General features: G+C 37.7%; 1 long non-coding RNA gene across 1 annotated transcript in view; it reads left to right on the top strand.

Annotated features, from left to right (window-relative positions):
* The window catches only part of LOC136292953 (uncharacterized), a 257,476-nt gene that overhangs the window by 195,464 nt on the left and 36,331 nt on the right, over positions 1-25,681 (top strand). Inside the window, exons 3-4 of the long non-coding RNA XR_010722017.1 lie at positions 4,143-4,199; positions 6,080-6,125. This is a non-coding gene — a long non-coding RNA (uncharacterized lncRNA). The remainder of the gene's footprint in view (positions 1-4,142; positions 4,200-6,079; positions 6,126-25,681) is intronic.

Genomic DNA, 25,681 nt, shown 5'->3' with positions numbered 1-25,681 from the left:
GTGAGAGATGATTTTCAAAAGCAGTACCAGTTCATATGGAGACAGTACAAGTATGGAACTACTGGTATTTCTGTTCTGCATTACTTAAGCATGTGTTCCAATATTTTGAATCATGTGACTCTCTCTTATCCAAAAAACAAATACAAACCCACACATAGACATATTCTCAGGTCTCTCATCAGACTGAGGTCCCACTTCACAATTTGGGCTACACCCGAAAAAATTTCCCGTGGCCATTCCTAGTGCACTTACCACGCTATTTCTGCACGCTTGCCAAACTGTGTGCCCTTTTGTGTGCAGGGTGGCTTAAGAGGGCAGCAGACATGATTTAAACTCGGTCTGGAGGACTGATCCAGATTTGTTTGATGCTTTATATTTTAAAGCCTTATAATCTGCAGAGCAGAATTTTGTAGGTCTTCATCTGCCTTCAGTTAGATTTTGTAGCATACCATTTTATAACTACAGCTGAGTGATTTATTCATGGGAGGAAACTATCAAATATTAACCATTTCAAAGAGGGAAAAAAACCCCTTAGTGTAAGTAAGGCAAGCATTTGGAACAGCAGGCCTGATGAGTGAACACTTAACTCATGCTCCTTAATCTTGGTTAAGTAGTGCACCATATTTGTGTCATGGAAAAAAAATCTGGTGTACTTTAGCACGCTGCCAGTGATTTTTGTGCTTTATGAACTGTACCGCAGGTAATATGTACAATCTGAAATGTTTGTGAAGCCTTAAGATTTAGGCTACTTGGATCTAGTGGTACTAAAAGTGAAATGTGGTCAGGGTGGGACTATTCCTTTTACCTTCAGACAGAAAGAATTCATTCAGATACAGTCTGCTTAAAATAAAAGAAAAACTACTGGGGCATAATAAGCAGACTCACTTTTTTTTTTTTTTTCACTTTTTTCTTCATTCTTTCAATATTCCATACATATTTTAAGGTGCTTGTCACTTCCAACATCACAGAAAGTTATTATGCAGGTACTTGATCTGCCCCCAAAAGGAATTCAGCATTTCAAGAAAGCCATTAAATTATGCACCATGTTAGCCTGTGACCATCTATTCTTATCTCTACTACAGTTGCTGCCTATCTTCTTTCTGCTCCCATTTCACTGCTTTCTTCCCTCCACTGCTTAGTTTTGTCCTAGTTGAAATTCCATAGCGAGACCTTTGGGAGAAGGATCAGGGCCTGCATTGATACAATTCTGTGATCTGTGAGAAAGCCGGGGAAAATAATTTTGAATAAGAATGGTACTACTGATGATTTTGTACACCTGTATCCTCTTGTTTTATGCTTCACTTAATGATTGGAAGTGGAAAAATTACTTTCTCTCTAAAACTATTTGGAACATGAAGAAGAAACAACATGTTTGATCTTAAAATTTCTAAGTTCATTCATCAGGTTTTCAAATGGAAGACAATTGTATCCTGAAAGACACAATAGATTCAAAAAAGAGACTGCTGATTTTACTTCTATAAATCTTTTTTGCTCATCCTAATTTTATTGTGAGACTTATATATGAGCTTGGTAGGTCTCTTTCTAAAATACTCCAAACTCAGAAATTCTACTTTGGACCTGAAATGTATTTTGTTAAATATTTTGTTGATCCTGTCATTTCACTAGTCATCAATCAGCTATTTCTCCCCGACCCCCAAAAAATAAAAAATTCCTGAAAGCCTTTCACACAGTTGGACAGCTGAGGGTATTAATGCATTCCAGAAGAAATGCGGTGGTGTTCACAAAGGTGTATCTTACTGTGTATTTATAGCAGTTCCTCTTCGGGCTGCAGACAATAGAAAGGTAGATATGGAATGGGAACTTTTCAATTGGTCTAAATATTTTACAGTGGAAAGTATTGTACTTGTGTGATTCCCAGGAACTCTGGGTTTTTGATTAGCTAGAAATACATCAGGAACAGGGTCTCTGAACTTTCATGCTTCTGTTCTCCATGATCAGTTGGGAAATGTGGAGAGACTGCGGAGGCTTTTTCACTTTGGTGAGGATGTGTGGGAGATGTATGCAGGCATCTTTGTAATTTCTTTGACAAGGATAGGTCCAAGTTACATTAGGGGAGCATTTTGGAGCTTATTTAAGGTCTCTGAAAATTACGAGACTTACCATTTTCAAATTTATTTTCAGACTTATTTTCAAATCCCACTCTGCCATAATGCAGCACTTGTCTCTTAGACAGTGTTTTTCATTCAACTTTTGTCTCCTTTGGGGAAAAATAAAGCTCCTGTTCATCTCAAACTGTGAACTCCACCACAGTGTGTAACAGTGCGTGCTTTGTCATGCAGGAGCTCTTTATCCATTGTTTGGTCTGATAATCTGTCTTCAGAGGCACAGCTCAGCCTGGCCTGTGACAGGGCCACAGTGAGGTGTTTATCAGTGCCTAATACTCTCCTTTGGAGCTAACATGAAGAAGAATCAAGGATTAAAATAGGCAGCCTGGTGTAGCCCAACCACAGAGCCTTTGTGGAAGGATGGAAAAGCCTGAAAGGTCAGCCGGGGAGTCAAGTGTTCTGGGAAGCCTCGTGGTCAGGCAGACTTTGTGGACAACAGCTTCTCTCCCTGGACATTGTGTGGGTGCTGCCTGCAGAACTCTCTGTTTGAGCAAGTCAATAATAACCTGATACTGAGAGGCACTGAGAGCCCTCAGGTGATACTTGTGGGGGTGTGGTGCCTTCCACAGGATCAGACGCAAGGGTAGGAAATTGTCTTTGGAGCTTTTTCATTTTAAAATAGAGCTGTATTTCTTTAATGTTTTAAGATTCTGCCAGGAATTGTAGTATATCTTCATGGTCTTTAGATTAAAAAATCTGGTTTCTGTTAGTGAGTATATGAACTTCAACTTCATTGAACAGAATATATTGGTGGGAAGGGGAATGCAGGTTGTACAGTAAATATATGCCTCTGGAACTGTGAAGAGTGAATTGTTAAAAGGCTTCAACATGTAGTTGGTGCATAAATTTCTTACAAAAGCCTGAGATGCAAAGTTATTGCTGACAGTGAAAAGTGCAGGAAGGTAATAGTACCTTTATTGTAGACATCTGCAGCTGAAGGATCCTCTTGGGACCACCATTTGCTTGCCCTGGGAATTTGTTGACACGTTGGATGTCAGCATCCACAAGTTTTATGGGCTGGAACAGAAGGGTGATCTAACTTAGATCTTTCCTGATCTAAGTTTTTATAGGCAAGGTCTTTGGTAAGTGATGTAGCATTTGGTACTTGGTTGGATGGGGTAGGGAAGCATTTTGACAGGTCATAGCTGGAGATTGGATTTCTCCATGTGTGCTGAGGAAGAGTACTCTGGTGCAGAATACCCCTGACATTGCATAAAATGCTAAATGTTAGCTTGAAATCACCTGTACTACTCTCAGATTTCAGGAAATATTCTTAAGCAGTTGTTAAATTGCAGAGAAATTCCAATAGTGTTGCATTCTATATCAAATATCAATGAAAACAGCATCATTAATGACACACTAATGAATACCACATGAATTAATAACAATCGGCTACTTTTTGAAGTCCCCCGGCTTCCAGCTGTCTCTTAAATCACTTCAAATAATTAATTGCTTAATGCTTTTCACCTTTGACAGACAGAAATAAATTGCAGATTAAAAATACCTGCGTTGGCAGTGGGCAGAGCAAAGTGGAATGGCTGTTTGCTGCTAATCGAGAGGGACGGTGCATTTTGCCCTGCTGAGCCTGCCTTGCCCAGGTGGTGGTTTAAAGGAGGCTGATATTGCTCATTTCACTCAAAAATTAATCCATGGTCACAGAGGTTTTGTAGCTGTTTCTCCTCCACAGAGCTGAATCAGTACCTCTGAAGTGTCCAGTCCTCTCTTTGCAGCACTGCTGCACGACAATCAGTGGCCATGACTTTCCCCTTCAGCTTGATTGTGTCAGTATGTGACAGAGGTACCAGGGGTCTTTTTTAGGGTCATTTCTCTGTTGAGAACTGCCCTGGCATCACCTCAGCCAATAAGTGACCAAGCAATTGCAAGAAATTCCAGTCCCATCGACCTGGGACAAATATGAATGACAACCTCATGCAAATACCTGAATATAATATTGGGTTTTTTCTGGAAGATGTCTGGCCCTGAGGATTTAAATATTTTTATTCTTTTTATTTATAGATACTAAGGAACTCAGTTGCTTGGAGACCTGCATCTTTCTACCTGTGCTCAAAGCAGGTAAGGTCAATTATTCGAATAAAGTTGTAGTGACCAGAGAATGCATGGGAAGCACCTTAATTTTTATCAGTTTGAAAATGCGGAAGTCAGTCACGATTCTTTCTTCTCAAATTACTTAAAATTGCAAAATGTGCAGTCTTGCCATTTCAAGAAGTATGGGGAAATGCCTGAGATATGTTGTGGCAGGAATTCTTCCATGTTGTGTATTCTGCTTTATTCCACAAGTGGCAACCACATTACAGTGCTGGATGCAAGACCACCATTGTATTTGTAAATGTTTGAGCTGCTGATATCAGTATATGTTGTACTGCCTGGGCAATGTATAAGCTTTGTGTTTTTTTTTTAGTAATTAAAAAACACCCTGTATTTTAAGGTTTTATGACAGTGAATGCAAGAGAGAAAAGCCATGGATGCTCTGTGATTCAAAGGGAAGGAAAGCCCAAATGCCTGTTTTTTTTCAGCCTCTGATAAGTGCAGCTCACAGCTTTCAACTGCTAATGCAGAATTTAATCCTAGTTCTGCATTTTCCTTTTCTCAACCTGTTAAATGTGATACAGAATGGCAACTTCTACTTTATCCCAAATGCATTTTAAATGCACATTTTCAAGCTCTAAAGTTACTGGGGGAGTTCTTTGCATAAAATGACATTGCCCTGTGTACATGAAAAAAATGGAGAGCAACAGGAATTTGTTGTGATAGAAAGTGTAAGCTGGTAGACTTTCAGACATTTAAAATGCTGGGAAAGCTACTACAGTTTAAAATAAAAAAAAAAAAAGTTTTCTTCTGCATACTTTTGTGCCAGTAATCATCACAAATTCCTTGCAGAAAATTCCTCAGGCAAATTTGTTCCTCCCAGGTATAATTATGGCAGACAGAAGGAGCTGCAGGGTCCAGTTCCCAACCTGGAGGGCCTGTGCTCTCCTGAGGTCAGGCCCGTGGCAGGAGCAGCTCCGGCTATGCACTGCCAGGCTGCCCCTGCCTGAGGGATTTTGGTGGGTGTGTGAGCCCAGCTTTTTGGGGGGAGACAAACAAGGTCAGGGGCTAATGGCAAAGAAACCAGAGGTGGCAAAAGGCAGTGGTGGAGGAGCCAAAGGGGCTCGTGACACAAGTGACAGTGCCTGGGAACTGCCCCTGCCCGGCTCCTCAGCCCCATCCCAGCACCACGGTACCAGGTGAGGCGCTGGCACAGGGACCCTGAGCCCCCACCAAATCCTGCAGAGAGTGATGGTGAGGAAAGATTTGACAGGGAGGGAAAGTGTCTGAGAAAGGAGATGTGGTCTAGTAAAAGCTTATGAAACAGAAACGGGGGAAAAAAAGCAAGGGGAGGAAAAAATGGAGGGCAAGCAAACTAAAAGCAAAGCACTAACAGCATAAGGCATAAACTCAGGATTTTTTTGCACTGGTATTATGGAATAAAAAATCCACTGGGAAAGGAGGGCAAGCACTGGGTTGAGACAAGAGGCAAGATTTCTCTGTGCCTGAAAGCACATTGTTGAGATGAATTTTCTTTATGCATCCATACCCTTTACCTAAGTGCAGTAAGAATAGTTTGAGGCTTGTTGGCTATGAAATGTATTTATGATTTTCTGCTGCCAAATAAATGTTCGATTTTGTTCAAAAATTGTTTTCTTTATTTACCCAGGGCAGGTACTTATAGTGCTAAAGCTAAATGTCACTCTGATCTGCTAGAAGTATTTTGTTCTGGGTAATAGCCCAATGCCTTTAAAATTCAGTGTGTTATGCTTTATTTAAAAATAATGGGCAATATAGCTGTATTTCACAGTGAATAAGTGTATTAATTATGAGACAAATCACACTAGATACTGTTTGCTGCTCAATTTCCTTTGAAATTCAATGAATAATAATTTTCTTTAAAACAGGGGACATTTTAATGCATCCAACAATGATGAAGTAGACTAATTGCAGGTAATATATTTTTATTGAAATCTGAATGACTACACTTGTCACTGGGTCTCAGAAGCAGGCTATACTGGCTTGAATTATAGAGCATGATATAATCAACTAATTATAAATTTGTTCCATTGCTACTAAAGAAAATCAGGTTAGTCAGAATTTCATCTGACCCAATTTTCCTGAAGTGTCAGAGGTAAAGGTTCTCTTGACCTAAATGCGACCTGTGATCATTCTTCATTTTATGGCAGTAGCAGTTTTTTTACCCTAAAACTTCTGCAAAACAGAATATACAGGGCTAGAAACTCCACACTACTTTAAAAAGCAGCTCCCTGTCTGACCCTGGTGTGAGATCTCGCTTTTTGATAACTTGGGTGTCACCTGCAGACACAAAGGCTCTACCATGATGCTCTACACCCATCACCAGGGAAAAAAAAAAAAACAGAGGCTGTCACTATAAGTTTCAAATTTGCTTTGTGTAAACCTCAATGTTCTCTTAAACTTAGCTGTTTAAGCACTTATACCTGCCACTACATTCCTTTGCTGGAATATTAATGGGAAGGGAGCACAAAGGGTAAAATCAGTCTAAATTAATTTCAAAATTCAAATAAAGGCTCGTGCTTAGGTTGTTTTTCTCCAGGACTCACCATTTCTAATTAGGATGCAATATGACATGTCCTGTTTTCACATTTCATACGCTGCATATTTCAAGTAGAAAATCTAGACTCTTGAGATGATGGCTGGCAACTTGAGAGAAAGAAAAACATAAACAACTTGGAGGAAAAAAATGAATATAATAAAACCACTCTTGAAAATATTCCAAGAGTAAGTCAACTCAGAAATATGTTCAAAATATGGAGTGTGAGCATTAGTTTTCCATAATACAGATGGAATCAATGCATGCAGAATATTGATTACAGATTAAGCTCACCTTATCAATAAAGACCAACTTTTGCAATCATCTTCTGAGAAGATCCATCATGCACTTCTATCAATCCTGAAAATAATCCTTCCATTGTTGGGAAGGTTCCCTTTTTCACTAACAGAGCCTGAAAATGGCTTCTCATCAACTCAGTTCCTAAAAATAACAGCCACTATGTTTTTTTCCACTTCTTCTATAACAATAGTCCTTGGTTTGGAGATTAATATCAGATCCTTAAGCACTATTGGAGAAAAAATAATAATAATAAATACTAAAAATATAAATAATGTTATATGGATGCTAAAATTTAAAGGACATAATGAACTCTGTAAGAAAGTATCATATTATATATCGAAACAAAAGTACGCTTAAGAAGACCAAAATAAGTATCTTTCTACTAAGACTAGGCAGTACACATTCCAAAACACATATTTGTAATTGGAATAAAAATAGTGAAACTAACATGATGCTCAGACCTTTTTCTGTTCCTACAATCAGCTGTTGATCTAACACACATTTAAAAAATATTATTTCCATTTGGCTACAAGCAGCTGCCAGAAGAAGGAGCATCAAACTATGGCTTAGTGGTTATTTAAAATGAGCCTTGAACCATTTTGGTCTTAGATGGGGCATAAGAGTTAGAGCAAAGAACAAGTGCTCCAGGTGGATGGAAAAGGCAGTTGTGGCACAAAATGGCACAGAGCTAGGAAGGATCACACACTCCTTGTTTCAGCTGGGGCTACATAGAGGTTTCCTCTGAAGGTCTTGTACAGGTGTCCAGGAATAGTTGTGCTGAGTTGTACCTGAAGGCTGGATTCAGTTTAAAAGCTCATTTGACACATAATCAAAGCCCACAGATGGAAAAACTGAACAATAAAACCCCTCCATCTTTACCCTTAGACATGAAGCAACAGATCAGCTTGCTTTCAATAGTTCAAGATATCTAGGGCTAAACTAAGGCTTTTCCCAAAAGGTCAAGAAAATTGTATCATCCAAACAACAGGTGACCTCCAATTATGACTCCACAAGTGATCACTTCATCCCTGTAATCTGCAAGGATAGGAATTGTTTGGGTTTGATTTTTACCAAATCCAACAGCACTACAGGGCTTGATCATTAGCACTTAATTTAAGGAGGCATCAAGGGCTTCAGTAATGGTAAGCGTGTTATCAAGGGTAACTGCTCATTTCATTAGCTTGTTTTCAAATTTGTACAATTCTTATTCAATAGGATACTGCTTTTGTCAAGCTGGTTTATTGATAACTTAACAAATTAAAATAGGCATTTCATTCTTTTCCCTGGAGAGAATGGAAAAACAAAAGGACGGAAAACAATTAAGAATGGAGAAATGAATAACAAGCTGCAATTAGTTGTGCAATAGTGAAGTATTGCAGAGATTGCACTTTGCACTAGAAGGATCAGTTCTTGAAAAATGTCCTGGAGAATAAGATGCTTTAAGAAAGCAAACATGCATTACTGAGCTGCATGGACTAGGAAATCACAAGAAATTTCTCTCTGCCATTCATTTTAAAAGAACTTTGAATCTTGGTTTGCTCTTATCTCAATGGCAACTAAGAAGTGTTTTAGTTCTTATCAGAAAGGGTTTCTACTAAGTCCATAACCCTTTCAAGAAACATTTCTCTATTTGGGAATCTCTCTTCCTTTTAGACTTCCCCGGCTTTTAAAAAATATTCAACTTTAAATCTCATCTGGTAATGGAATATGTTATTAACATGACAAAAGCAAACTTCATTTGTTATAAAATTATGCTTCACGGCAATTGTTTAGAAATGCAATATGCCAATAAGTGCATTTAAATTATGGTAAGCAAAACAGAACTCTATGAAGAGTTTCGTAGTGTTGGGTTTGGGGTGATTTTTCTTTTTAATGGACTGTACCACCCACTAAAAGATTTCTGGTTTCTTGGATGATTCATTAATGCTTCCTTCATTTTCCAATTTCTATGGGACCATCTGGCCCATCTTTGTAGAAAGGCATTTAGCTGTAAATATATTTTACAGTCTTTCTCAATTTAAAAGTAGTTGCCCAGCTGCTTCACAGAAACTGTCAGCAATTGGTAAACTCCTCAGAATTGCCAGCCTTCATTAGTAATCCAATCAGGATGTAGTTTAAAATACTGCAAATCAGATTATGCTCCATTGGACAGGAATTGGAGTGACATGATGTGCTGGGTTATCTTATTTTGCATCTGTGATTGCCTTTAATCCAGGAGATGTATCCACTTTCTTTTGAGGGAAAGGCACTTAGGCTGGAACTGGCTGTCCCTATGTGTTGATTGTGGTTCTGTGTGTTCCCACAAAAAGACCTGCTCAGGTTTTGTCATTCTCCTCGAGTTGAAGTCCCAGTCAGACCCTGGTAGCTGAGTTGTATGCAGCATTGGCTGCTCTTCTGAGATCCTGTGTAATGTGATTTAGCTTAACTAGAACTCTGCATTTGTGTTTTCTGATTGCTGTGAATTTTAGATCGGTCGTGTTCTCACTCACTATTGTTTTCTGTACTATAAACCTCACATTTCTTTAACAGCTGGCAGTGCTTTCTGTTAATAAAGTAAGAATGTGGAGGTGAGGCAGTGAGGTTGGCACTGGGCTGCATTAATCAGTTACTTCAGCACAATTTCTGTCATTGGGAGAGTCTCTGCTAGAATATGCAGGTGGGAATATTTATCAGAACAGTCTAATTAATATAAATTTCTAATGCATGGTGAATCTTGTGCTGCAGACCAAACTGGACAAAGACTTGGATGGATACAGAATTCCGTATTTATTTCTAAGGCACTACTCAAACAAATATGTGCATAGAAAAACTGCCACTTTGCACTGTAAAGTACATTCTGGACGATAGCTTCTGTAGTATTAGATTTTCTGATGGGTTAACTCATGTAGGTCAGAGAGGGGGTAAAGTTTACCTCATTTAGCCAGATGTTGTTTCCTAGGACATTTCACTATGTTACATTCGAAAGTAATTCTGAACTTTGTGCTTTAGATACACATTCCGGAGTTATTAATTGCTATAATAAAAGAAAACAGGGCGCCCACTACCTGCTGCTCAGCTCTCAAAATTTTATCACTTTTTAAAGGCTGAAAAGTCTGTTCATTGTTATCAGTTGGATGCAGAGTTGCATAATAGAGCTTTTATCAATTGTGCTTTGTATACCTCTAATTAGATGAGCCTTCAGGAACAGCTTTGAAAATATGAAGAGGACATGAAAACTTTATGTAAGAAATTCTGTAAGACATTAATATACTACTTCCAGTTGAACAGAAGGTTTTGAAGGTGTGAGATATGAAGGGACATATTGACAGAATAATGTGATGTCAGAGAAGTTTGTCTAGTCACTGTTTCCAAGAGAAATTTAGAAATAGGTAATAGTGTGGAGATAAATTCTGACAGGTCTATCCAGAGTAGATAAAAGAAGGTAAATTTCTAGGCAATCAAGTCTTTGGGATCTATTTAGTTAACAGTACAGAGGGAGAACATTTAGGTGAGTGGAGTAGAGGAGACAGAAATTCTATTGGGGATTGAAATCCTTAAAAGCAAGTTTCACTAGTTTTGTCAAATCTGTTGTTGAATAGTAATAAAAAATACTAAAATGACTTGTCTTAGTGCTGAGAAAAGTTTAAAGTTTAGTGAGTATCTTCTACTCTCTGAAAATACTGTGACAATATACCTACTCTTTGGCACACAAGAAAATTATCTTACAGTTCGTTGTGAACTGCATTCACATCCTCCAAGCAGTACTTTTGGTTAGCTTTAGGGAGGAAATTAGGAAGTGCTTGAAGTGACAAGCATCCATTTTCACATGTTTGGTAGGGGAAATTTCATTAATTAAGTCCATTGTTTATGGAGTCATTGGGACACAGCTAGCAGAAAGTTTCAAGATAACTTTTTTTCATAGGCAGTTGCATGGAATTATTTGAGTTTGTATGGTTACTTTATTAAATTCAGAGAGTTCTGCTGACTCTGATTTTCATGTATCTTTTCATTTCTGTCTACTGTCAATGTGATCTGTGGAGAGCTTGGCTTTTCAACTAAATCCCCCAGTTGAGTTCATTCCAGGCATAGTTTGAAGACTCATCCTAGTGGATAATTGCACATTTCATGGCATTTTTATGAGCCTTTGCTTCATAGCTTGTGGATGTCTGTATTTCCTAAGTTTTATAGCCCATGAAATAAAGGGGTTGTGTTGCAGCACATTCAACAGCTTATACAGAGAACCTGAATGCTAATTTTTAGGAACCAAGAATTTAGACAAGTGACATCATTTACCTCTTGTGGTGGGGAGCCAGGAATGACTCTACTTTCAGCAAGGCTGAAAAAGGCTGAAGAAGCTAGGCTAGTGAAAAGCCTTTGCAAATTCTGTTTGTTCCTAAATACAGTATGGCTCCCAGTGGAATTTCCCCCAATCTCCAAGTAGTTAGGAAGGAATTCTGTTTATCTTTTTTTGTTGGCTGTGAGACTGCCAGGCACGGGCTACTCAAGCAAAATAAACAGTAATGTACAACACTTTTTCCACAACTTAAAAACTAATATGTGAAGTAGTGACTGTATCAATACACACTCAGCTATCAGAAAAGTAAGCAAAAGGGAAATGAAAAATAGTACATGAAGGGAAGAATGAGAAAAGGAGAAAAATGTGATCCGGCTGCCATCTCCAAGAAAATGATCCAAAGGACCAGCTCCTGCCAATCCTCAAGTGTGAGGAAACAACTCCCATGTTCATGTGAAGACTGCTATCATTCAATCCTTGCCATGTTTAAATATTACACTTACTTTTGTTTAACTATTCAGTAAAGAGCAGTTAGGAAATTTCTTTCTTATTGGATTTGGTGATTGATCCTTTATTCAGATCTTCATAAAATATCCACCAGGATCTACCAGTGATTTGGCTCTTTGGACTGGTAATACTAATGATTTTATTAAAACTAGGGCAAAAGGGAATTGAATACTTGTATCCAGAAATCCATACTTTAAGCCCCTTATTTTATATGTTGTTAAATGATACTGCTATGGATAAACAACGGATGCATTAGGCACATAGGATATATTCCATAGCTGTGACTTAGACTTCCTCTGTGATTTTATTGCCAAAAATGATTGCACAGGATAACAGGGTAATTCACAGACTCTTTGTAGTTTCATCCCTTTTTCTCTCTTTGTCTGTTCCTTGTGTCTCTTCTATCTTTTTCTCCTTTACACTAACAGTAAGAAAATGAAATAAAACGATTGATGTTGTGATAGTTGCACTTCCACATTTCAGCTGCCAACGCATTTTACTCACAGATGAGGCATTATTTAGGCTTTAAGAGTTCTCTATACTATTTAGGAGCAAAATAAATGGAAGCAAAACACACTTGCAGATATTTATATGTATTTATAGATTTATATGCAATGTATATGGCAGTTAATTTTCAGCAAGGATTTTATGGTTATATGAAAATCCAAGGACTTTTATTTGAAAAAAAATAAAGAAAGGGAAAGCTGATAAAATATGAAAAATATAATTCTCTGAAAGAATTCTAGAGGAAGATACGAGCTCTCTATCTTGACCATTAACTCGGTTGAGGATCTGAAATACTATTTTCACTCCCTTTGATTGTGGGTCATTTACTAAGGGATTCTAATCTCAGGTGGTTCCCAGTGATTAAAAAAAATGTATCAAAGACAATGAAAGGGACCTGTGCTGCATCACTGAGAACTGCAAAGGTCTCAGGACCGTTTGTGAGAAATAAAAGCCGTTCTCCAATGACAGAAAAGTGTCAGTGGACACAACAGTGACTTTGAACCTGATGTAGCAATAGGAGAAAACAAAGTAGCTTTAGAATTTTGTGCATGGGCTTTATAATTTTGACTGAAGTAATAAACTGAAAACCAGGATCATGATGTTTTTTCTGCAGCCTAGCCCTTGATTTGCTTGTGAATGGTTTTCTCTGTATTTGGAAATAATACTTATGAGCCTCTTTTATAGAGCTATTCTTTTTATTCTGGTATGTATTTTTAAAGTAAAAATATATTAGAAGTGAATATAAAAGATATACAGGAGAAACATACATTAAAAGTAAACTAAACATCTAAAGTTAATTTAGTATTCAAGGTTTGGTTTGAACCTGTGACACTATGAAGAAAAAGTCTGCATCTAAACCATACTCAACAGGACATGAATTGATTTTTGTGTTTTCCATTTTACATAGTGGACATTGATTTGCATCCCTAATAAGGCCATTAATAATGGAGTGAAAGGAAGGGTAATAGTCATCCGGTATATCTATAACCAGTAGGAATATTAGTCATTAACTACTATGCCTGTAGTCACTTAGTTCAAATCTGTGTCTAGGTGCCCTTTTACTTTGTACAAACTGTAGGACAAAGAGAGTTCGCTGTAGGAGAGAAACTGTAGAGACAAAAGAGATTGCTGTGAAATTTTAACTGGTCTAAATAAAAGCATTTACTTCAGATATTGTTACATAATTGTGCCCAAAGATAGATGAGGATCAATAAGCTTTAATTTAAAGGAGACATTTTTATTTAGAAACTTCTTCATTGGGGGAAGAGGAGATGGCTTAAATACGGTGTAATTTCAGTGAAGAATTGCATTGCGATTTTGTTGTCGTGAGTAAGCAAGCGAGACAGCAGATGTGAATTACAAAAGCAGAAAATATCTGGGCAGAACCTCTATCTACTCAATGTACTTTGATATAAATAGTAATAGTGGCACTGCCAGCTGGAGGGCAGGAAGAATTCACCTGAATGATATTTTGAGCTTTGGGTTTCTAGGGAGTTTCAGGGAAAGCGGATGACCAGATGGAAACAAATGAAAATGAAAACTTTTATGGTATGAAATTGTATGAAAAGGTGTGTTGTATGATTACCATTGCAGCATAGCAGGGAACATAATCTAGCTGTAGACAGCACAGCTGCTAATGATGAAAGGGTGGAGATCATAAAACATTACACATTCAGATTCATTAACAAACCACGCATATGTTACCAATCTTCCTGTTGTAATTTTTCAGGACACAAAGATAAGCCTAAGAGACACTAAAATGTAGTAAATGCCATAAACAGTACCTCTATAAATGCAGAATAATGGAATTCCATACTTACCTGTTTCACATAAATACTAAATAGATGAAACGTCATGTAAATGAAATCACAAGTCTCCCCTAATGTAATTGTTACTGTGTATAGAACCCATAACTCCACTGGTTTATCCAAGAACTTTGTTCTTTTTTCTGTTTTGATCTTGGACACATGACACATGTTGGACACATAACTGAAGCTGGCTTGCTTACAATGCCACAAACTCCCATTACTTGCTTGCATGGTTTCTCTCTGAACCATTTTTTATGGTTCCTTAACTAGTACTTTCTTTATGGTTCTTTAACTAGTGCTGTCATTCCATACTGGACACACCACTTCATTTCCTCTTCCACTGTGAACAGTTCTGCCTTGTATTTCCCAGCCCTCTCAGTCCCTTCCATTCCAGGTGGTTCAGGAGTTCCCCTTCATGTACTTTCGTAATTATTTCAAATCACAGCACTGCTGCTTTCGATCAGTGCTGATGGATACCTCTCTATCCTGTACATCTCACAGTCACATGAGAACATCCAGGTTGTTTTGCCCATCATCTTCCTCCAGTCATTGCACACTTCCTGTCAGCAAGTTTGGAAGATCACATAATAAGGTGCTTTCATAAAACAATAACCACAGGATAAAGCACAGTCTGTGCTTTATCTTCCTATTGAACAAGTTACCTATCTGTTTAAATGTCAGAAACAATTCCAGACATTAGCTAATAAATCTGTAATACACAATGAAATGCTGCCACAAAGGCAGCAATTTTATAGCACTCATAGACTTCCTCAGGACCCTTACAATGTGATGAACAGAAGCAGACAATAAGTTCCACTTCTTGCATAGACTCTCCCTGTCACTACAGGAGGTTAATCTTTGCTTAAGGTCTAACCAAGTTAGTACCATTTTGCTGTTGAAGCAAAAATAAAATACATGGTTAGACAGTTGCTGTGTTCCCACCTCCTAGTTCTTCAGAAAGAGAAAAGAATTTTAGACAGTTTTGTCAGCTAGCTGAGATTTTTGTTCATTCCTCCTAGGCCTTTTCACAGCTTGGACAACTTCAGAGTAATTCAATGTCAAGGACGTTACTTCTTCTGAAAACTTCACATCTGCCATTTTCAGAGTGCATGGAGCTGTCTCCTGCCAGCTGCAGTACATTAATTTTGAAGGCATCAAAAAAGGCCACCATAATTGATTGTTTAAAGAGAAGCACCTCTTTTCAGGACCTGCAAATAGAAGCGCAGACCTTCCTTGTCCTGTCACATCTGACAGCTACCGTCACCCTCCCCGAGTGTCTCACCTACTCACCAGCATTTTAAAATCCCTTTTCATAGAAATTATTTACGAGTTGTACCTTAAACACACTTTGCAACAAAACAAAATGCTACATTAGTAACAAAACTGGTAGGCATGAGCCCAAAGTGTTGATTGCTCCAGGGCTAACATTTGTGCTAAGCTTCCTCTCAGGTCTTAACTCTTAAGCTTGACAAGACTGGTCCAAAAATGTTGTGGAGTATCCTGTGGCAGCTCTGTATTAGTTTCTGGATAGCTACTGGTGAAGGTAAAAAGCAAGGGTGGGAGGGGTGATCTGTGTGACTGGGGGCTTGTTTTACTCCAGGGGAAGTAGAGAAAAGCAGTTTAGAATCTTTCTGGAGCCAGCCACCTCCTTCTGCTGACCAAGGGAACTGAGGAATGGATTTCTTCCCTGTTTTCTCATGAGCACAATGATCCTTCCCTGCCTTCAGTCTGAGAATGTAATGAGAATGTCACCAGAAGAGACAAGAAAGGCAAAGGTCTCTTTCTTTCACTGCATCCGCTCCTAATTCACCTTTTCTGGGAGCACATTGAGTCTCCAGTCTTCCTTGGTTCTTCTCTCCAAAGATTTTTGTTTTGATTTCTCATCAGTAATTCCTCTCCATGGATCTCTTGTCAATTAAGCACAGTGAGTAAACCCATTTTTGTACAGGATTACTGGTGTAATTTGAGTTATGTTTGCCTATATTATTAGTTTGATGCAATTTACTGAGATGTGATCTGCATATACTCAAAAGGAAAAAAAACCCCTGACTTTTGCATTTCTTTAATACTCTTTCATCTTTGCAGATATTGGTGAAGATCACATAATTAGGCTATATAGGTGGATGTGAAACTTAAGTTATTTACACCCTAAAAATTTTCAATTAAAAAATTTTAGTTTTGCTTCTACATTTTAAAATATTACATGTTATATTGGCATATTTGCTTGGGAAAATAACTCACTCTTGAGGTAAGTGTCCAGGCATAAATCAGTTTGACATATTCTGTCTCCATGGTTAGGAATGGCATTGAAAAGAAGGTAACATAATTTTGAAGTTGAAGAATAATGTGGGCCCCAGCGATTGAGACAGTAATGAGTCAAAATTGCTATTCATTGTGCAAACTTGAATATGAAAGAAACCATATCTGGGAAAAGAATCTGAGAAAAAAAAAAAAAAGAGATAAAATCCAGCATCAGTTCTTATTTGCTCTTTGAAGTCTGATTTTGCCCACAGAAAATGCATAAAAGAAATTTGGAATGCATTTTTTCTGATGATCAGGCTTTTCAGCTGTTGACAATTCCAGGTTTTTGCCTGTTAATACACTGTGTCAAGTGTGTGTTTAAATATACGTAATTGGAGATCAGGAAGATTCCTTTTAATCTTTCTTAACTTCCTTGCCAAGCATAGTGTTGAAATGACACGCATATCGCTGTTGAAATCAGTAGGGCAGAAAGAAGCAGACTAAAGAGACACCATTCTTCATATCCCAGGATGTTCTGCTTCATTAAAAAAAAAAAAAAAGTCTTAGAGGAGCAGATTTGCCTAAGAATTAACTTTTCTGTAGAAAAACCAGCAAGATTTCAGTTTTAAACAGCATTTAACAGGAATTTTTTAGCCATGTGGTAAAGGAGTTGATATCTGATATTGAATACTTCCACAGCTCCATAAGCAGGGCAGGAAGAACAAACTCAATAAGTTTATTTCATTTTCAGGTCACCGTGCTTTCATGCTAAGATGACCTTCTCTCATCCTGAGTCCAATGCCCTCTAACCATGCTCTTTTATATATTTTCCATGAGGAGGGTTAAATGTATAATGCAAAATACATTCATTCGTTCCTTTTTCAGTTTTCATACCCTTACACTAAGCTGAGATACTTCCCAATATTGGTCTGGCTACCTCAGCAGGAGAGTATTTGCATTCCTTTGATTAACTCTGGGACAGTTACAGAGCCAGTTGGTTCTCTCAGCCGATGTAGCTCTTTATCAATAATAAAGACTGCCCTTATTGTTGAGCAGAGTTCAGCTTCCTTTGTTCTGGGTGTGCTCCATCACCCTGATGTTCTCACCTAAAATTGATGAGGGCATTGCCCTCATCACCTGAGAATCACCTTCAGCTGCACAAGTTTGCTGGTTCAGCACATTCAGTAAATTTCCCAGCATGGTGGGTATTGGATTCCTTCACTTTCAGGAAACAGATTTCCGTCTTCTTCTAGCTGTGGTCTCTACGATCAGGTCATGAATACCTGTTGCAATGGTTTAGTTGACTAAGAAATAAGTCAGTTCTCACTGTGAGTGGATGAAGCAAATAGAGAACCAGATCTGGCATTGAAGCTGATACAGCTAGATGGTCTCTGTTCTTGGATCTCTATTAAACAGCATTTAGCACAATGCAGTTGCTAATGACTGAAATATTTGGGTTGTTCCTTAATCAAAAATAACAATGGGATCATCAAGATTAAAAATAAAAACAGTCAAGCATTTTTCTCTCACAAATATTGGCTTGATTAAGAGTTTGCAAGAGTGCAAAGCAGTTGGGGCAAACTTTTTACTTCAGAAGTTACAGCTGTTTGCCCAGTGTTCCAACACAGTTTCTTACAAACTCACAGCAGGGAGAAAAGGCAGTGGCAAATGTTAGGTGACCCAAGAGCTGCTGTACACGTGTCCAGGGTGTCGTAGGACACATCAGCTGCATGAGCCATGTGCTTGATCTGGGATCAAGTGCAGGCCAGGGATTGTGTTTGCCTCTAGCTCTCCTTATTCTCCAAGTTGGAGGCAGGAGGTTCAGGATCAGTGCTTTTGTCTGCTTTAATGGCTAGGTGTCATGGAATATGCTGGCTGCTGTTACCAAGGAAACTTGTCATACAGACTTTAGAAACTGTCTGGGAAAGAATTAATGAGCAGTTAAGTTGGTTTTAGATCTAGCTGAACAAATTTGTTTGTGTGAAAAATGAGGGTTCATCCACACCAAAAACCTTTGCTGAAAGCTTGATTAGGGTTCTTTTATGTGGCTATCTGACTGATTATTTTGAAATCTGTCTTAAAAAAATAAAATGTTTTATTTCATATTTTTCTAACACATTGAACCTAACAAATGTTCAAATAAAAATATTTTGATTTCAGGAAGACTGTAAAATAGAGAATAAGACTGAAAAGCACCCTATCTTGTTTTTACTGTATTTCCCTTACAACAAGAGCACTTATAGCTGAACAATTTTTGGCTGATATTAACCTAAAAATCTTAGCCTTAAAAATCTGGATTCCTTCACTTTCTTAATTCTTTTATTCTCTCAGTGCTAAGTCTCTCCTAGCACCTAGGTTAAACCTCCATTTCTGTATTTTATACACATCACTTTTACCTTATTCCCCAGTGAATATAGGAGGTAATTTATTACCAGCTTTGTCTGAGTAACCTTTTATGGGTGTGACTATATAAATGTCTTCATTTTTCTTTTCAAGACTGAACAAACCAATTTTCCAAATTTTCTTTCATTCAACTCAAACATCTCGTCATAGACAAAAAATGCTGTAAGCAAAGACCTGCTTACAAAGAGGACATTCCTCTACCTCACTGGATTCTTGGAGCAAGCATCTTTGGTTAGAGCTGAGGCAATGTTCCAGATGCCTTACCCTGGAAAAGAAAAGCCAAATGTCCAGTCTAACAAAATGAAAATGTGAGTAAATTCTTTAATAGAGGGATTTAATGGAGAGCACTTTTCAAACATCATGAGGAAAAGTAATCTATAATAGAGGCAAATGTAGTTATTTCTGATTCTTGTATCTATGTTCACTGCATTATTTTTATTCACTCATTTTTAAAGCAAATTGCTTAAGGTTAGAATTGGATTTTTATAATTTATGTTTGTACATCGGAGGGTAAAGTGGCCACATCCCTTCACTATTACAGCTCAATTATAAATATTGTGTTTTTCTTGACCAAGTGAGACTGAAGGAGATATTACTAGAAATTTAATCATATAACCAGGTGTATTTGCACTTGAGTTACATGCCTAATTTTTTTTTACGGAATAAAAGATGGCCTACTTTTTCTAGCATTAGTATTACAAATAATCTTTAGAAGTTGCCATTAAAAATTGTTTTGCAAACTTCTTTGCGGGAAGGATTTTATAGCAAATTAAGGAAACCCCAGGAGAAGTAATTTATTTTATTCCAGCAATATGTGAAACAGTGACAGGTTTGCAGTCCAGAACTTTGTTTTCCCAAGTAGTTTCTGGAACATACATTGTGTTGCATGCACAGGTACAAAATACTCTTGCCATGCAGTTTATAGCAGGGGATGTCAAAAGCCAGCAGTCTAATCAGGAACTAAGATCCATAAGTAGATGATAGATGCAGGTCCATAGAAATTCTCCAAGTGTCTCTCCTTGTTCCCAAAACCTAAAGGAATGTGTTAATTACTACTGAGAGTTAACCATCCTTATTATCCTTAACCATCATAGCACTTCAGTTGTAAGAGCATCTTCTCTTCACACAATCCAGTTAATGAAGAAAAAAAATTGTTCAGTTCTCACCAGGGAAACCTCATCAGAAGGAGAAATTGTTTGATTTGTGCCAACTTTGGTACTCTCAAAACAGGCCATCCTAGTTCCAGAGAGGCAAATGGCATTTCCTCTCCCTCTCCTGCCCAGTGTCACTGTCCAAAATGAGTCTGGGCTGCTCTTCAGGGATGCACAAGTGCATGTGAGTTTCAAACCTGGTCCTCAAACAGAGGGAACAGAGAGAGCCTAGATCTTCTGGATAGCAGGAATGTGGTTCTTGAATTCTCCCTACCTTTTCTTGTACCTTAAGGCTTACCGGGAAAAAACTGAGTAAGGCTCTTGGGAGTTTTTGAAGTTCTTTGGAATGTTCTGGTATCTGCCTGAGCTGTACTGGCATTCAAGGACAGTTTTCATAATCTAAACAAAATTACATTTTTTAGTTATCATATTAAAAGGAGAAGTGGGTCATTTTCTGAAAAATAGAAGCAAAAAAGTTCTCGAAAACATCTTTAAACTCAAGGAACCTTTCCTTGTGTTTGGCACAGCTTATGTGACTGGAGTTCATTACTCATGTTCTTGAATGTCTGCAATGTCCAGGGATTTTTGGTTCACTTGCTCCTTCTTGAACTGACACACATCACCTGCTTAAAGCAGCTATTTTAAAGTAGACAAAGTCTGTAACATTTAAAAACAATAAGAATTTATTCTCAGGGTGAGGAAGTAGGCAAAAAATGCCATTTCTTTACTCAGTCGCAAGAGACCTTCACCCTTTCCAACTGGTAAACAGAGAGCATGTGTTTGTTCTCAGAGATTTTATTTTAACTAAATTCCTTTTCAATATAATAGCAAGAAAAATGAAAAAAAGGTTTGATGTGAAAGTGAGAAACGTAATTTTCACATGTCAATGTCACTAAGCATTGTTGGCTGTTAAGTATCATTTTAATTTTGATTGGTCAGTGAAGCTGTGAGACTACAATAAATGAAATTATGTGGCTGTATTCCAGTAGTGACATCCTTTTACTTTATACTTGTATGCACTGAGACAGAATGCCAGTTCATGCTGTGTAAATATTTATCTCACTCATTTAGTGGCCTAATCTAAAAATTAGAGTGAATCTATCTGCTTTATTATAGTCAATTTCTGTGTACTGTTCTGTACTGTGGACATACTCCATTGGTCATTTTTCAAATTAATTTAGTTGAAGATAATGAAAAAATTCTTAACAGTTGACTGACTGTGATCAGAATGTGCAGTCAGGTATCCTCATACCCTGGTGCTTGTACTTGACACATCCACCTGACCCACTCAGGAGAAAAAGCAGCGAGGCTTTCTCACCAAACCCAGGTCACTTCTGACAGGATCCTCTGCACTCTGCCTGCAATTTGGGTGTCACTTTTAAGCATGGTAGTCTTGTAGAGTTCTGGGACAGCATCCATTGCTGCTTTAATGTTCTCAGTTAACTGAGGTTTTATCCATTTTGTGAGCTGCTGTTATTTCTTACTCTTGGGTATTTTCTTTTTCACATTGTTCCCCTGCCTATGAAGAAAGGATGAAGTGGTATCATTAGTGTTCATACACATGTTATTATGGTTTTGTGGAGAGCCCTCTTTCCTAATTTCTTTCAGGACCCATAATAATGTAAGAATCTGTATATAAGAGTGAAATATTCCAGGTGAATATGGAAGTGAAATGGAAGGAGCAAGAATTACGAAATGCTCTCCTAAATGAAAGGGTCCATAGCTCTCCAGACCCCAGAGAGTACACACGTTGATCTCTGAACAGAACCACGATCTTTGCCTCTGAACTTGAGAGGGAACCTTTCCTGATTTCTGGAAGCTGAACAGTGATTTCTGCCGTAGGGTTCTGAGACAAATACATGCATACTGTTAATATGATGTGACTAGGTTACATGTTTAGTCCAACTTTATTAGTGCATTCTACTTTACTGCTCAATAAATTTAAACCAAACTAATCTGTCTAGAGCCCACAGTGCAATAATTATATATTTATTTGCATTCCTCATTTGCATTCATTGTTAACAACCCCCTGTCCTTGTAAGTATCAGAGGATGCTAATGATGTAACTAGTTAGGTATATAATTGGGCATATCTTGTTAGAGACAACGCCTTAACCTCATAGTATAATATTTGTCATTTTCCTCCTTAAAAGGTCCTAAATCATAATGAAAATATTACCCTGGAATGGTTTATTCATTGTTATCATAATTATAATATTTATTTATGTGTTTCTTTTGCCCATATCTAATATAGAAATACAAATTATAAGTAAACAAGGAATGAAAGAAGGTGGCCTTTCAATGGCTCCAAAGTATAGAACTCTTCCCAAAAATCAACAAACCAAACGAAAAAGGTAGCAAAAGCATTTTCACATTTTCTCCTTTTTGTAATAAAATAAAAGCAAATTCCAATAAAAGAAAATTCAAAAGTTGTATTCAGTTGCTTATGTCTGCACCTGCAGTGTGCATTATGGAGAACCTAATGACTTTTATAAGCATTATTTAAGAGCTGAAAGCATTAAAAAGTCCTGAAAAATCAACCAAAATCTGACAATCAGTCACTCTGTCTCTTGACATGTGATTGAAAGGATTATTTTCTCTTAACTTAAAAGACAGTTTCAGTATTCAGTTTCCATACGTAAAGTAAACCATTTTAAAATTTCATCATGACTATCAAGAATGACTACTAGCAGGAAGATACAAAAACCTCAAAGGTAAAAAATTCACACACACACCAAAAAAAAAAAAAAAAAAAAAAAAAAAGCCAGAAAAACGTGGAACATCGTAGTGTCAGAGTGGTCTGAGTTTCACTCCATTTAGTAAATATTTATCCTCAAGCAGATTTTGACAATTGACTAAGAAGCGGGGCAGTTTTCTGGCTACAATAACCTTAAACTTTATGCAGAGGCAGAAGGAAAACAAAGGAACCAAGTGCCTAAGTGACCTCTAAAAAGTCAGTCTTAGAAACCAAGTTACTGTGCACGGCACCAAAAGTAATGGCAGCAAAATCTCATGTCTGGCTTTTTTTCCTAGCAGTTCCATGAAACACTGGCCAAGCACTCAACTGCCCAGTTGGTGTGCCCAGTGTTGTAGAAGAGACTGCACTTACACGTTTTTTCCCACCTTTGTGCTTATCTTGTACCAAGATATCAGTTGTCAAAGCCAGCAAAACTGTAAGGCTCTTAGTGGAAGACACTTGCTCCAGGAGAGAGAGGAAGGGAAAGAACAAAGCCAAATTAGGCTTTGGAGGTTTATTCTGTCAGTGGTCTGTGACACTGTATGAGTTTAATAAGAGCTTAACTGAATCCTTCTCAGGGAAAGGGAATTCTGTTGAAAGCCCAGGATTTTAAGAGGTTATCAAGGGACACAGATTTAGTTGATGAAATGTCATGTCATGAACCTTGCTCATTGTTAACAGCATGAAACAAAGAACATGCTGTAGGACCAACCAAAGAAGCCTTCTTGTTACTGATTTTATTTTGCTTGAATGGCTTTGTAGCTACCAATTGCAAAGAGCTGATCCCTTCTAAATTAAACCTGTCATTGGTGGTGTGTGCTGTTCATAGGATACTGCACACAAAGAAGGACATTGGGAAAAGAAATTATGCTCCCAGTAGTCAGGGGGTTATCTTTACACTAATATTCTTAACAGTAATGATATCCATAGGACATCCAGAGTCATTTATTGTCCTAAAACCCAGAGATTATCAGTACTTCTGCAGTAAGAAAACTCCTTTGCCAGACAGGCATGCAGATACAGGAGAGGCATAATAACAGGGTGATAAAAATCTTGAAGTAAGACAATGCAATGAGGAAGTTAGAACAGTTTGTCTTAGTTCTGTCATCCAACAATACTTTGTAACCCAAAGGACATGGTTTAATCAGGGGGTCTGAAATGTAAATGAAGCAAATTCTGACAGCCTTTGATCAAAGGCAGAGAAGGATGGAAAGCTTCTCAGATAAGTCTCTAAGGGAGCAGTCAGAGTTACTCAGATAAACAGAACAAAAGTAAAGTATATTCACATCCCAAATTTTGCTAAATTTAGCTTTGACTAAAGATTCAAGAGGTAGTCTTAAGCCAGTGTAATTGATTGGTTAAGAAGGTAGGGTTAATACATTTTGGTGGCAGACTCTGTGCCCACTGCAAACCTGTCTGATAAAGGTGCAGGCTGCAGAGATGACACCATCAAAGCCACTTTGAACCCTTTGATGGGTGCCAAGAGACACAGCTGCTAAATGGGTGTTCAGTCACTTACTGATTGGTAATTCAGGAGAATCAGGTTAATACTTCCAGCTCTAATAACTCTGAATTAGAGATGGCTAACTTAGGATTCATTAAAAAAGCAGTCTGCTGGAGTCAGGCTTTAGAGCACTTTGGTTACTGTGGAGAGGAAGAAAAGGCGTGTTGGGGTGTATGTCCCATTGCAATTTTCTTTTCAGCAATGGACACCAATGCATTATTATCGTAAAATGTCAGACTAAATACATGTCAGGATGTTCAGAGGGTATCCCACAAAAATTTTTGTTTCTTATGTTTGAAAAAAAGGAAGTACAGGACGTTATGTGACATTTATCCATCTCACATCTCTGGTGGGGAAGCCAAGCTGAATTATGCATCATTTTTAATCAACAGTTTCCACAACAGGGGTTTACCATGTCGCAGGCAAAGACTGGTGGTTACATATGTTATTTTGGTGACCTTAAATTTCAGTATTTCTCAGTCAAACAACATTTTCATGAAGATTTCTATGAATTTAGATATTTGTTGCAAGTTTGGGACAGGACTTATTTATTTCTGTCATTTTTATGAGGATAGTTTACTCTTTGGTAAATTGATTGCTACTTTAAAATTTAAACACAAGTGCTTTGTACCCGTTGTTCAAGTGTGATACCATTCCTAGGAATGTTCACAAACTAAACAGGTTCATGTACTGTTTGGTGGCAGTCTTCCTCATCAGCCTTAAACATATAGAATCAAGGTCTACAGTTCCTAGAATGAATGTTCTTTTAGTACCCTACTGCTGTATTCCCAGTGGGATTGTTCCACTCCATGAGGGTTTTCAGGCGCCCATAAGAAATTGGCTAATGAGTTGCACTCATAAACCATCCCTCGATGGTGAACAAATCCCTCCCTTAGCACAGTGCTCAAGGCACGCATGAGAACATCCTTAACACAGGTTGGTTTGTTTGTTTGTTTGTTTGTTTTTAATAAACAGTAATGTTATGTCTTTGAAAATGCAGTAAATCCCAAATTATTTTGGTAGCACTTTGGAGAAGATATGGTGGCTCATGTAGCTAATTAGGAAACATTTCTTTCCAGATAAAAGAGGTATAGAAGGCACATTATTAACATTTCTCAAATATTCATTAATGAATCTTCCAGTGTGCACTTAATAATAAATGGGCATTTACTAATAAAAGTTCCCTTCTGTTTTTTGAAGAAATGCTCTCAAGAGAATGTGTAACAGTACTGAGATGCAGTGTTCAGTGGACAACTGAACTAACAGCTATTCACATTATTTTCTTTGTGCTGGAAAAATGCTTTTATGTCATTTCTCAGTATCAGAACAGAAGACATTTGAAAAGGGAGAGTATCTGTGAAGGAATCCAAGTAGTGTACTATTAACATTCGTAAAGGCTATTGATTTGCAGACAAATCAAAATAACTGTTCCTGAGTTCCAAATTTTGTGTCCAATCCCGAGGGCAGTGGAAAGACCCCCCACTGATTTCAGTACTTATTTGAT

Source organism: Chamaea fasciata, unplaced genomic scaffold, assembly GCF_029207755.1.
Source record: "Chamaea fasciata isolate MVZ Bird 193981 ecotype frontalis unplaced genomic scaffold, bChaFas1.0.hap1 SCAF_8, whole genome shotgun sequence".
Lineage (NCBI taxonomy): Eukaryota > Metazoa > Chordata > Aves > Passeriformes > Sylviidae > Chamaea > Chamaea fasciata.
Note: the sequence above shows the minus strand (reverse complement) of the source record. Positions and strands in the feature narration are given on the sequence as shown.